Below are 13362 nucleotides of genomic sequence, written 5' to 3' on the forward strand. Positions count from 1 at the left end.
CCAAAAAATTGTGTCTAAATGTGTACTTAGTCAAGTACAGCCAAATACTATGAGTGATTAACACATAAAATAGGAAATACATACGAGTGCCCCGTAACACATATGTATCATACATATATGACATTGTTGAGTATAAACTGATGCACGTTGATTTCGTGTGTAACACACTGTATACTTCGTTTATCATCGGTCTTACTTTGTGAGTACTGCACTGCTTCGTGGCTTATGAGCGATTATTCATTTTACGAAGCATGACTATGTAAATGTGTGTTCGTGGATATAAGTGTTTGATATTCTTTGTTTGCATACGCACTAATACTCATTTTTTGGTTAACCCACCAATAACCTTAAAAGATGAATAATTGCTTCGGCGCCACCAGCTCATACGGCCGCTACCACTCATAACTACAATCTCCGTAGTAGAGTCGGTAGCAATGCCGAGCATCAGACCCCGCCCCACCTTCTTTCTCCCTCTTTTCCCGCAGCAATCGTGTAGGTCAGGGAAACAGACTCTTAGTCCCTACCACCGTTTGCCAGCACAGAATATATATGCTTGCGACATCAGCCCGATGCAGCTCCTGCCTTGCAGGGCGCCACTTTCCTAGATGTCCTGGTCTACGCGACAGCTACCCTTCGACGGGCTTCATTGCGCCATGTTGTCAGGCCGCAAACTCAAATACACCGGGTACTCCAATGCTTACCCAGGGTCGTCCAGTCCCAGGGCCACAACAGCAATTGCGGCCTAGCTTTTCACAACTCAGGTGTAGTCACCCGTCACTTACCCATTTCGGATTTCTGCAGTTAAACTGTAATGGATTAACTGGGAAGTTAAAGTAGATAGTCGATTTCATGAAGCGGCACAACATTCGCATTGCTGCGATTCAAAAGACTAAGCTCACAGCATGATATGCTCCGCAGACCTGTCTGGGTATAATGTCCACAGAAAAGATCGCGAGAGCGGAAATGGAGTGGGTCTCGCGTTTATCATACACCACTCAGCGCAATATCCTATATTTGATCCCGACATCGGCCGCAGGAACAGTGTCTTAGAACGTCACGACTTATCTGTCCGGTCAGGCGCTGTTAACCTAGAAATCATCAGCATCTACGTCCCTCCTGCCACCTGTTGCCCCAGTGGATACCGCCCTAATATTAGCGCCTTACTAGCTATAACCGCATTTCCTTAGGCGATTTCAATGCCTATCACGATCTATCACATGCAAACTTGTAGGCTGACAGCAGGAGTGAGATGTTAGCGGATCAAATAGAAGAAAAGACGTTCTGCACTATAAACGGAGACGCCCCACTCGTATGGAAGGAAGCTGTCACAGTTCGCCGGATATATCAATCGTGAGCTCAGGACTCGTAAACTGCGTCAACTGGCAGCCGATGGTAAAATTGGCATCCGACCACCTGCCAATACTTATTTCTCTCGAGCGTACCGCCGACTTCATCCTCACCGAAAAACGCAATTTCATAAACTTTAAAAAAAGAAAGTGGGATGAATACAAATCCTTTACAGACAGCCGCTTTGCTACCCAGCCTATCCCGAATGATGCTGTTGTTGTTGTTGTAGCAATGCTCGCCCCACCTAATAGCCGCGACCGATCACAAATTGTCATCAATATCCTCTAACGGGAGTCCAAGGAACTTGCCGTTTCAACAGGGGTGGACCATAAGGAAAGTGGTGTTAGAGGCGTTGGTTCCACATTACAATTAAAGAGATGGTTGGTGTCATGTGGGGACACATTGCAAGCGGGGCATACATTTTGTATGTCGGGGTTGATTCTGGATAGGTAAGAGTTTAACCTGTTACAGTATCCAGAACGAAGTTGAGCAAGAGTGACACGCGTTTCCCTGGGGAGTATGTGTTCCTCTTCCGCGAGTTCTGGATATTTTTCTCCAAGTACTGGATTCACCGGGCAATTCCCGACATAAAGGTCCGACGCCTGTCTATGGAGTTCACCAAGGACCTGCTTGTGTTTTTTCGCTTCATACGGTTGGGTTCTCAGGTGCCCTATTTCCTCAAAATGCTTACGGAGATGACTCCTTAGGCCCCTAGGCGGTGCTGGTTCGTCAATCAGATGTCTGTTGGGATGCCCAGGTTTCTGGGTATTCAACAGAAACTGTTTGGTCAGCATCTCATTTCTCTCCCTGATGGGGAGTATTCTCACCTCATTATGCAGATGGTGTTCTGGGGACATAAGAAGACAGCGATTCTGAGAGCAGTATTTTGGCAGGCCTGTAGTTTCTTCCAGGGGGTAGTTTTTAGGCTTGGCGACCATATGGGTGACGCGTAGCACGTAATCGGCTGGCTAATTGCTTTGTATGTGGTCATGAGCGTTTCTTTATCTTTTCCCCAGGTACTGCCAGCAAGGGATTTGAGGATTTTATTACGGCTCTGAATTCTCGGAACAATTGCGGTTGCGTGCGCACCAAAATGTAGATCCTGATCAAACGTCACACCCAAGATTTTGGGGTGTAAGGCAGTCGGTAGCGTAGTGCCATCGACGTGGATATTCAATATGGTCGACATTTGGTGCTCGCCAAGGGGAGCGTACTTTCCGCAAGGTCATTGAATCCGCTTCGGCTCGCTTTATTCCCGCCGGAATAATTCCCGAAATTCGGCCATATTTTCCGGCGGAGGCCGCAAATCTAGCGAGAACGTGACCTTATACGACACCTCGATCCTGGCGACCCCCAAATAAGGGATATAAACACACGCATCGGATTGCTTGTGGATGAACACAAGCGGGCGAAATGGGAGTAACATCTAAGTAGTTATAACCCCTCTGCTGGTGTGGGTAAGCTTTAGCTCCATGACTCCTTTTAGTGTTCTTTTGAGTTCTGCAGACTTTTTCATATCGCCGTTTTTTCATAAAATCTTTTAAAAAGCTCCAACTGATTTAGTACACAAAACTTTATGAACACAGCTCCAGAGCTCCAAAGTATATTCGAAGGAAAAATAGTACTTCTCAAGACCAATATGACATATTGATTTTACAATAAAAAAACGCCGGCTGTATTTGCAAGGAGCAAAAAAAAAACTTGCCCCGAAACGCTCTTAAAATAGGGTCCAAATTAAGGGGAGCTTTATTACAACTTTTTTTCGACCCAGACTGAATGTTTGACAGACACTTTCACTTCGAATACTACGTGTTTTTCAAAGTTAACCCTTCTTTCCAAATGCAGCTAAATGTTACGCTGCTGCTGCTGTTTTTTCTTGATTAACATTTAAATAGTTGTCATTTGTTCTGTTTTTGTTGATATTTTGGTGGTGGTTTTTGATCTGCGTATTTGAGTTGTTGTTGTTGCTGTTGATGAATACATTGCAAATTGTCGTCCAAAATACAAAAACAAATTTATTCTTAAAAAAAAAAAACATTTGGTCTACCGTCCCTATCGAATCCGTCCAAGCACAATGACAAAATTTCCATCGCCTTTGGCGATTAAGTGCTGTCGGATGCGAAAAAATGCGCGAGCGCTTTTTGCCGACAATATATAATGCATTCTACGGTTGACAAAGCTAGACGAAGGGCCAACAGACGCGCACATAAACATAAATTCAGCGCGTATCCAATTACCATCACCGCCAAAGAGGTTGAAGATGCCATCGGTCGTGCTAAAGCATGTAAAGCAGTGGGCCCAGACGGCATAGCCATGCCGATGCTTAAAAGCCTAGGAGAAGAGGGCTTCGAATATTTAACACATGTCTTCAACCTGTCTCTTTCCACCTTTATCATTCCCGAAAAATGGAAAATGGCCAAGGTGGTCCCGCTACTAAAGCCTTTAAAACCAGCTAACATAGGAGACTCATATCGCCCGAGAGATCTATCGCCAGTAACCAAGACACTTAAAACCATTTTGCTCACCTATTTCAAAGCAAATTTGCAACTAGCCTGTCATTAGCATGGCTTTAGAAAACTGCATAACACAACCACCGCGCTAAATGTCATTAACACCCAGATAAATTGCGGTTTAAATCAAAACCCTCACCATAGAACAGTACTCGTTGTGCTAGACCTATCAAACGCTTTTGATACGGTCAACCATGGCATCATACTGCAAGACCTGTAGGGGTCTACCCTTCCCTCAAGTCTTAAAAGGTGGACCGCAAACTATCTGGGTGGTCGGCAGGCATCGGTACAATTTAAAAACGCAATATCAAAACCAAGAAGAATTAAACAAGGGGTGCAACAGGGTGGTGTCCTATCCCCAGTTTTGTTTAACTTCTACATATCAGAGCTACCTTCGTCACCAGAAGGAGCTACTATCGTTTCCTACGCCGATGACTGCACAATAATGGCCACAGGTCCAGGCCCACAGATCGATGAGATTTGTAACAAAATAAACGGCTACCTGCCTGATCTCTCCAGTTTCTTCACCACGCGAAAGCTGGCATTATCACCGAATAAATCATCGGCGACATGAACGTCCCAAATGTCGACCATTTTGAACATCCACGTCGATGGCACTACGCTACCGACTGCCTTACACCCCAAAATTTTGGGTGTGACGTTTGATCAAGATCTACATTTTGGTGAGCATGCAGCCGCAATTGTACCGAAAATCCAGAGCCGTAATAAAATCCCCAAATCTCTTGCTGGCAGTACTTGGGGAAAAGATAAAGAAAAGCTCATTACCACTTACAAAGCAATTGGCCAGCCGATTGCATGCTACGCGTCCCCGATATGGTCGCCAAGCCTAAAGACTACCCACTGGAAGAAGCTACAGGCCTGCCAAAATACTGCCCTCAGAACCGCCACGGGCTGTCTTCTTATGCAGCTCCTTGCGGTGGGACGGCTCCATTCTCTCCTGCTCCGGGAAGGTATCGAACCCAATCCGGGTCCGACTCCTGACCCCGGTCCTGAGAAGTGGTTTTGCTGTGTTTGTCGGAAAAGAATCTTTTTAGGACGGTCATACTCTTGTTAGTGTATCACGTGCAAGGGATGGTTGAATCGGACAGGTAGTTCTGGGCTAGATCCCAAAACCCGACGTCCCCGTAACTTCTATAAATCTTTTGTGGCCACTTGCTGTTCACGACCAAGGGCGTCCCGTAGTCTACGCCTTAACGCTCCCCACTACCTTCTAGCAGCTCTGCTGCTCAGCAAGCCACAATATGTACCCGCTGCCGCTCGCGCCCTTCGGCACCACCAGCTTATACGGCCGCTCCCACTCATAAATACAATCTCCTCTCTTAGTGCCTACCTTTGTGACAGTTTAGCAAAAATCGCCTGTTCAGCTTTGGGGAGCGTTATCGATGTTGATCGTCCTTTGCCGGATGCAGATCCGTTACGTTCCGATACCAGCCCGGCCATCTTGGGAACGATTTGTTATGACCACATGCGACCTTCATCCCACACCCTAGATCCATGAAACGGAATTCGCCACGGGTAGGTAAGGTTGACAATTGGGTTTGGAGAAGCTTCCCAAGGCAGTCGGTTTTATGTACCGGAGCGACTCGGGATTTTTCCTGACCAAGGGCTGTCATTTCAGTGTAACCCCATATAATGCGTCAGGTCAAATATATCGCTCGCAATCAAATTGGGGAAGAGCTCCCAAAAACATCGTCTCACACAAACAGTTGGAGGGTTCATGAGAGTCACGTCTATTCCAAGCTGGTGCAGGGAGGATTGGAAATTTCTTCTGGTTTTCTGGGTATTCGATTTTCGAAGATATTCCTTCAACATTTTTACTCATTGAAAGCAACAAAAAGAAAAAAAACGAAGAAAATAGAAATTTTTCCAACCAACCGATAAAAGTGCCACATTCTGCTGAGCTGCCACCTTTTGTGTTGATCGGAATCAAATGCAATCCGACAGCATAAATAACAAAACTGTGTAATCTTAAGTTTTGGAACAGGACAGGATTGGAAATACGTTCTTTCCAACCTTCCAGTAAAAGTGCCTTATAACTCTGAGATCCGAGTCATATGTTTTGATCGGATTGCATTCAGACAACATAAATAATTAAACTATGTATTCATAAGTCTTGGAGTTGGGCAGGATTGCGAACACGTTCTTTCCAACCTCCCAATAAGATGACTCCAGGACTCGTCCGTTGGGATCGCCAGTTCCCGTGCTGATCGGAATCGCATGCATTCCGACAGCCCAAATTTTAGAAATCCTATTACTATTAAAATGTACTTACAAATTGTAATAAGCAAAATTTTAGGCTTAAAACGCCGTAATAATAAATAATAATAATAATAATTTGTTGCGTCCCTGGTCGCACCTATTGGATGGGGCGAAGCACTGCTACAACAACAACAACAGACATACCAACCGCGGGTATGTTCTGACCCCCTAAGCCGCTGGGAGAATTGTGCAGTCATTGGCGTAGGAAACGATAGTGACTCCTTCTGGTGGCGAAGGTAGCTTTGATATGTAGAAGTTAAACAAAAGTTGGGACACCACCCTGTGGCACCCCTTGTTTAATTCTTCTTTGTTTTTATGTTGCGTTTCTAAATTGTACCGATGCCTTCCGGCCACCCAGGTAATTTGCGGTCTACCTTTTCAGACTTGGGGGAAGGGTAGACCCTTCCAGGTCTTGCAGTAACGTGTCATGGTTGACCGTATCTAAAGCTTTTGATAGGTCTAGCGCAACGATTACTGTTCTATGGTGGGGGTTTTGATTTAAACCGCAATTTATCTGGGGGCTAATGGCATTTAGCGCTGTGGTTGTGTTGTGAAGTTTTCTAAAGCCATGCTGATGACAGGCTAGTTACAAATTTGCTTTGAAATAGGGGAGCAAAATGGCTTCAAGCGTCTTGGCTACTGGCGATAGGAGAGATATGGGTCTCCTATGTTAGCTGGTTTCCCAGACTTTAGTAGCGGGACAACCTTGGCCTTTTTCCATTCTTCGTGGATGAAAAAGGCGGAAAGGGGCAGGTTGAAGACATATGCTAAATATTTGAAACCCTCTTTACCTAGGCTTTTAAGCATCCGGGCATGGCTATGCCGTCTCCTCAACCTCTTTGGCGGTGTTGGTAATTGGGGACGCGCTGAATTTATGTTTATTTGCGCGGGCCCGCGTTCTAACTTTGTTAACCGAAGAAAGCATTATATATTGTCGGCAAAAAGCGCTCGCGCATTTTTTCGCATCCGACAGCACTTTATCGCCAGAGGCGATGGGAATATTTACATTGGGCTTAGACGGAATCGATAGGCACTTTATGGTGGACCAAAGCTTATCCACACCGGCTGAGATCCGAGTCATTTCCTTTTTTAAAGTTTACGAAAGTGCGTTTTTCGGTGACGATGAAGTCGGCGGTTTGCTCAAGCGAAATAAGTATAGGCAGGTGGTAAGATGCCAATGTTACTATCGGCTGCCAGTTGACGCAGTTTACAAGTCCTTCGCTCACGATTGATATATCTAGCGAACTCTGACAGCTTCCTACCATACGAGTGGGGCATTGTTGTTGTTGTAGCGATAAGGTTGCTCCCCGAAGGCTTTGGGGAGTGTTATCGATGTGATAGTGCTTTGCCGGATACAGATCCGGTACGCTCCGGTACCACAGCACCATTAAGGTGCTAGCCCGACCATGTCGGGAACGACTTATGTGGCCACATTAAACCTTCAGGCCATTCCCTCCCTCCCCACCCCCAAGTTCCATGAGGAGCTTGGGGTCGCCAGAGCCTCCTCTGTTAGTGAAACAGGATTCGCCGCGGATAGGTGAGGTTGACAATTGGGTTTGGAGAAGCTATATATTGCGGCATACCTACCGCGAGTATATTCTGACCCCTAACCCGCTAGGGTCGAGTGGGCGTCTCCGTTTGTTGTGCAGAACGTCGTTTCTCTTATTTGAACCGCCAACATCTCACCCCTGCTGTCCGCCTGCAGGTTTGCTTGTCATAGATCGTGATGGGCATTGCAATCGCCTAAGATAATGCGATTATCGCCAGTGAGTAGGGATCTGATATTAAGGCGGTATCCGCTGGGGTAACAGGTGGCAGGAGGGATGTAGATGTTGATGATTTATAGGTTTACATCGCCTGACCGGACAGATAAGCCGTGACGTTCTAAGACACTGTCCCTGCGACCGATGTCGGGATCAAATATATTATATAGCACTGAGTAGTGTTTGATAAACGCGAGACCGCCTCCATTTCCGCTCGCGATATTTTCTGTGGACATTATACCCAGAACAGGTCTGCAAAGCAAATCTTGCTGTGAGCTTAGTTTCTTGATTCGCAGCGATGCGGCTGTTATGCCGCTTCATGGAATCGACTATATCCGTGATCTTGCCAGTTAATCCATTACAGTTTAACTGCAGAATTATGAAGTGCAGCGGGGAGGCGTCGTCACTCTAGGAGTAAGTGGCTCGTGACTACGCCTGAATTGTGGGAGGCCAGGACGCAATTGCTGTTGTGGCCCTGGGACTGGACGTCCCTGGGTAAGCATTGGGGTATCTGGTGTAGTTGGGTATGCGGCCTGGCAACATGGCGCAATGAAGCTCCGGGGGGGGTTTATAAAGTTCCATTTTTGGAACTTCTAAAATGTTCTTTTTGTGCCCACACACGCACAGCTGGCACATGCACTTTTCTTCTATGTTTCTGTCTACTGTCTCTTTATTATTAAAACAAAAACTTATTATTTTTGTTGTTTACGGCCTTTGAACTATAACTTTTTAAATAAAAACGAGCTCTAGGCCAAATAATTGTATATTCTTAATAAAACACAATACGTGAATTTTTGATGTACAATTATATTGTTTAATTTGTCGATATTTCGCCTTCAGTCTGAAGTCATCATCAGGACTAGGTACGAAAAGAACAAACATACATATTAAAATCATAAAAATACACATTTGCACAAGTAGAGAACTTACATTGTTGAATGCAATATGTCGACTAGTGTAACAAAAATATAAGTTTACGAACAGTGCAAAGCAAATAACAATAAAATGTAAATAACACAAAGCCGTTATCATGAACAAAATTGAACATAAGCAGTTATCTAACGAGTAGTGAGCGCCGCTCAAGTGATATCAGCTGCAGCCTGCAGGTGAACTCTTTGGTAAACAGTGGGAGATGCTCTTATCTATTATTGTTGTTGTTGTTGATCAGCTGCCTAAAGGCAGAGGCAATACAAATTGTATCAGATTTGAAGTTCATGCGTTTGTCGCTGGGTGTGTTTATGATGTGCAGCATCTCTAATATGTAGCGTTTGTTGTAATTCCTCTCTTTCTGTAGAGTTTCTACATTTTCTAAATTGGGAGTTGCCAGTTTCTCTGCAATGCTGTGTTAGCGCCGTTTTGCCGTCATTAGGGTTGTTGCGATTTTTATACTCAGTTGAGCAGAGCTCACAGAGTATATTAACTTTGATTGGATAACGGTTGGTTGTACAGGTATAAAGGAATCGAGATAGATATAGACTTCCATATATCAAAATCATCAGTATCGGAAAAAAATTCGATTGAGCCATTTCCGTCCGTCCGTCTGTCCGTTAAGACGATAACTTGAGTAAATTTTGAGGTATCTTGATGAAATTTGGTATGTAGGTTCCTGGGCACTCATCTCAGATTTTTTTAATTCAAATTTTAAAAGAAAAGTTAATATCTTTACAGTATATAAGTAAATTATGCCAATATTCAACTCCAGTAATGATATGGTGCAACAAAATACGAAAATAAAAGACAATTTCAAAATGGGCGTGGCTCCGCCCTTTTTCATTTAATTTGTCTAGGATACTTTTAATGCCATAAGTCGAACAAAAATTTACCAATCCTTGTGAAATTTGCTAGAGGCTTAGATTCTAGGACGATAATTGTTTTCTGTGAAAAAGGGCGAAATCGGTTGAAGCCGCGCCCAGTTTTTATACACAGTCGACCGTCTGTCCTTCCGCTCGGCCTTTAACACGATAACTTGAGCAAAAATCGATATATCTTTACTAAACTCAGTTCACGTATTTATCTGAACTCACTTTGTATTGGTGTAAAAAATGGCCGAAATCCGACTATGACCACGCCCACTTTTTCGATATCGAATATTACGAAAAATCAAAAAAATGCCATAATTATATACCAAATACGAAAGGGATGAAACATGGTAATTGTATTGGTCTATTGACGCAAAATATAACTTTAGAAAAAAACTTGGTAAAATGGGTGTGACACCTACCATATTAAGTAGAAGAAAATGAAAAAGTTTTGCAGGGCGAAATCAAAAGCCCTTGGAATCTTAGAAAGAATACTGTTCGTGGTATTACATATATAAATAAATTAGCGGTACCCGACATGAAGTTCTGGATCACCCTGGTCCACATTTTGGCCGATATCTCGAAAACGCCTTCACATATACAACTAAGGGCCACTCCCTTTTAAAACCCTCATTAATACCTTTGATACCCATATCGAACAAACACATTCTAGAGTCACCCCTGGTCCACGTTTATGGCGAGATCTCGAAAAGGCGTCCACATATAGAACTAAGGCCCGCTCCTTTTTAAAATACTCATTAACACATTTCATTTGATACCCATATCGTACAAAAAAATTCTAGAGTCCCCCTGGCCCACCTTTATGGCGATATCTCGAAAAGGCACCCACCTATGGAATTAAGGCCCACTCCCTCTTAAAATACTCATTAACACCTTTCATTTGATACCCATATCGTACAAACAAATTCTAGAGTCAACCCTGGTCCACCTTTATGGCGATATCTCGAAAAGGCGTCCACCTATAGAACTAAGGCCCACGCCCTTTTAAAATACTCATTAACACCTTTCATTTGATACCCATATCGTACAAACAAATTCTAGAGTCACCCCTGGTCCACCTTTATGGCGATATCTCGAAAAGGCGTCCACCTATAGAACTAAGGCCCTCGCCCTTTTAAAATACTCATTAACACCTTTCATTTGACACCCATATTGTACAAACGCATTCTAGAGTCACCCCTGGTCCACGTTTATGGCTATATCCCGAAAAGGCGTCCACCCATAGAACTAAGGCCCACTCCCTTTTAAAACACTTATTAACACCTTTCGTTTGATACCCATATTGTACAAACGCATTCTAGAGTCAACCCTGGTCCACTTTTATAACGATATTCCGAAAAGGCGTCCACCTATAGAACTAAGGCCCACTCCCTTTTAAAATACTCATTAACACCTTTCATTTTATACCCATATAGTACAAACGCGTTCTAGAGTCACCCCTGGTCCCCTTTATGGCAATATCACGAAACGGCGTCCACCTATGGAAATAAGGATCACTCCCTTTTAAAATACTCATTAACACCTTCCATTTGATACCCATATCGTACAAACAAATTCTAGAGTCACCCCTGGTCCACCTTTATGGCGATATCTCGAAAAGGCGTCCACCTATAGAACTAAGGCCCACGCCCTTTTAAAATACTCATTAACACCTTTCATTTGATACCCATATCGTACAAACAAATTCTAGAGTCACCCCTGGTCCACCTTTATGGCGATATCTCGAAAAGGCGTCCACCTATAGAACTAAGGCCCACGCCCTTTTAAAATACTCATTAACACCTTTCATTTGACACCCATATTGTACAAACGCATTCTAGAGTCACCCCTGGTCCACGTTTATGGCGATATCCTGAAAAGGCGTCCACCCATAGAACTAAGGCCCACTCCCTTTTAAAACACTTATTAACACCTTTCGATTGATACCCATATTGTACAAACGCATTCTAGAGTCAACCCTGGTCCACTTTTATAACGATATTCCGAAAAGGCGTCCACATATAGAACTAGGCCCACGCCCTCTTAAAATACTCAATAATACCTTTCGTTTGACACCCATATTGTACAAACGCATTCTAGTGTCACCCCTGGTCTCCTTTATGGCAATATCACGAAACGGCGTCCACCTATGGAAATAAGGATCACTCCCTTTTAAAATACTCATTAACACCTTCCATTTGACACCCATATCGTACAAACAAATTCTAGAATCAACCCTGATCCACCTTTATGGCGATATCCCTAAATGGCGTCCACCTATAGAACTATCGCCCACTCCCTCTTAAAATACTCTTTAATACCTTTCATTTGATACACATGTCATACAAACACATTCCAGAGTTACCCTCGGTTCATTTTCCTACATGGTTATTTTCCCTTATGTTGCAACCATAACTCTCAACTGAGTATGTAATGTTCGGTTACACCCGAACTTAACCTTCCTTACTTGTTAATATTCGTTTTATGCCCGGAAATCCTCGTTTTTAGTGTCGATTTATTAGTCCCCACATATACTTTGTCGCATACGTGGGACCCGTCACCATTACATAGAATTTTATATATCAAGTCCGATTTCTCATATTTACCTATTCTGCTCTTGGTATTACTGAAAATTTGTCGCAACGTATTATTGTAGGTAAAGGCTAAATTACATTTCTCTTTGTCATAAATATTTGAATATTTTATTCTGTTAGACAGGCCTGACACATATGTAATCGATTTATATATTTTATTATTTTCGGCATTTTTCCTCGCAGTGGTTTTCTTATAATAATCTCTTATAAAGTTTTTTATTTTGCGTGTGGGAAATTCATTATTTTCTAGAACATTTATTATTATTTTAATGTTTTCTTTATGATAAACTTCATCGCTGATGGAAAGAACTCTGTTGATAAAATTTCTGGCCGTATTGACTATTGTAGATTTGTCATGTTTAGAATTAAAGTTAATTAATCTACCTGACGCGGTAGGTTTTTTATAGCAATCAAAACTCAATTGGTTGTTCTTTTTTATAACAATAGTATCGGGAAACGGTAGTTTTCCATCCTTCTCCACCTCAATTGTAAATTTAATACTCCTGTTGTATCCATTTAGAATATTTAGCAATTCTTCCACCGTATCAGTTTTTACAATTGCGAAAAGGTCATCGACGTATTTGGTAAGCAAACGTGGCTTATAAGGGGAGTCATCTTCAAAATTCTTCAGTAATTCTTCCATTACAATGTCTGCTATGACGGGGGATGCTGGGGAACTCATGGGCATACCGCAACGTTGCTCATAAATTTTATTGTTTAATTTAAAATATCTATTATCTCTAATGCAGAAACGAACTACTTCTAGAAAAAGTTCTTTTGTGAGTGTGGTGTGGTTCTTTATCTGGTTCCACTTGGATGCTATAATTTCTAAGGCATGATCTACGGGAATGCTGGGAAAAAGTGAGATGACATCAAATGACACGAGACTCTCATCATCATATATGTATGTATCTTTTATTTTGTTTTTAAATTCAATTGAGTCTTTTACGTTATATTTGGACGATTTGGTTATGTTTGTGAGAATATTAACCACATACCTGCATAAATTGTACGAAGGGGAGTTGACAGACGAACAAATAGGTCTCAATGGGATATCTGCTTTATGAAT

This window comes from Eurosta solidaginis, unplaced genomic scaffold, assembly GCF_040869045.1.
Source record: "Eurosta solidaginis isolate ZX-2024a unplaced genomic scaffold, ASM4086904v1 ctg00001279.1, whole genome shotgun sequence".
In the NCBI taxonomy this organism is placed as follows: Eukaryota; Metazoa; Arthropoda; class Insecta; order Diptera; family Tephritidae; genus Eurosta; species Eurosta solidaginis.